Genomic DNA, 1,647 nt, shown 5'->3' with positions numbered 1-1,647 from the left:
GGGGGCCAAGCCAGGAGCCCCCCAACCCCGACTGCGGGACCCGCCCGCGGCAGGGACGCTGCTTGGGGACATCGGAGCCGCGGGGAAGGGGACGGGCAGCTGGGATGGCGTTGCCTTTGAGCCGGCCGGCTCCGGGGAGGTCTTGCCAGCGCCCGCCCGGGACCTCCCTGCTCTGGCTCAGCGCCGCGGCAGGAATGTAAACAGCCAGAAATTATACCTTGTGCAGGGCCGGCGGAGAGGAGACACCCAGCTCCGCGAGGGGCGTTCACTACTTATCTTGAGTCAACAGAAGAAAAGTCCGTGCTATGAAGGCTGAGCTCACTTTTTCCCAGTCACGATCTCCCACCTCACCAGTAGCAGCAAAATGCAGCCCATCCACATGCCAGCAGGTCAGCTAGATTATTTTTTAAATGCCCTCAAGTGCAAATACCTGGTGCACGATGGATGTGCGAATACCACTGAACACTTAATTTCCCAAAGGACGAGCAGAAAGGGGAGCAGAGAAACGCCCAGCAGCGCGCCAGGCAAGGGACCGTGAAATATCGCAGCCTGGGTCAAATCCTGCTCCCGACAGGCGGCTGCAAACCCGAGTTACTCAGGATACGGAAAAAGCTCGTGCGTGGGTAGAGGGGACGGGGGGTGCTGCCAGGCACCGGGTGTTTTCCCAGAGGAACGCTTTTTCACGTGGCTTCTCCGGATTAGCAGCGGCGGCGGCGGCTCCTCCCCGAGCACGGGGGGATTTACAAAGCCGGGGGGTGGTTTTTACGTTTCCGAGCGAGCAGCATCCAAAAGGCGGCTTCTCCTGCCTCCACCTGCCAGAGCAAGGGCTGCAGGAAGTGGCCGCCGCTGCTGTGAAAAGGCGAATGTCCCGCGCCCGGCTGGGTTTATTGTTCGGAGCGTTTCAGACGCATCCTGCGGTGAGTGACGGTGTGACCCCGGCAGCTGGCTGTCCCCCGGGGCGGGCAGAGGGGCAGGAAGCCGGGTTTAGCTTGGTGAGGAAGTTGGTTGAGCTGCTTTCCTGCTGCACAACCTCCTCCGCCAGGAAAGAAAAAAAAAGAAAAAAAAAAGAAAAAAAAAAGAAAAAAAAAAGAAAAAAAAAAAGAGGTCGACAAACTTCAGAGCCCGGCTTTACGGGACATGAGACCTCCGGCTGGCTGCCAGCGGGGCTCAGCCCCGCGTGCCTGCTCTTTCCAGAGCCTGTACGCTCTTTTTCGAGGGAAAATTGGTAATGGGGATGGGGATGTTGTCCTCGATAACGAGCACGATGCTGTCCCTGTGGCAAGGAGGGAGAGCGAGGAATCCTGCTCAGCCGCCCCGGTAATATTTGCAACCACGTAACGCACGGGGTACCCAAGGACCCTGGTCTCGTTGGCATTTTCTGCAGCTTCTGGATGTCGCTGCTCGCTTGTAGGGACTGCCAGGCAAAGCAGACCATCGGCCTGGTACGACTTCTCTGCCAGGATTATACTCATTACCAAATAACCGTCGGGATGTGGATCTCTCTCCACCTACGATGGACCAGGCTCCTGGGCTGGAAGGGTTTGATATTGATTTCTTTAGAAAACCCTGATGGTGGGGATCAACACCCCTCTTCTAACACACCCATCCGATTTCAACGGCTGCCCAGCTGCTGCACCCCGTGCCGCA

General features: G+C 58.0%; 1 protein-coding gene across 1 annotated transcript in view; it reads right to left on the bottom strand.

Moving 5' to 3' along the window:
• PLEKHM1 (pleckstrin homology domain containing, family M (with RUN domain) member 1) overlaps nucleotides 1–1,647 on the bottom strand; it is a 19,867-nt gene that overhangs the window by 1,007 nt on the left and 17,213 nt on the right. The window lies entirely within an intron of this gene.

Source organism: Pygoscelis adeliae, unplaced genomic scaffold (genome assembly GCF_000699105.1).
Source record: "Pygoscelis adeliae isolate BGI_AS28 unplaced genomic scaffold, ASM69910v1 Scaffold112, whole genome shotgun sequence".
NCBI classification, from domain to species: domain Eukaryota; kingdom Metazoa; phylum Chordata; class Aves; order Sphenisciformes; family Spheniscidae; genus Pygoscelis; species Pygoscelis adeliae.
Note: the sequence above shows the minus strand (reverse complement) of the source record. Positions and strands in the feature narration are given on the sequence as shown.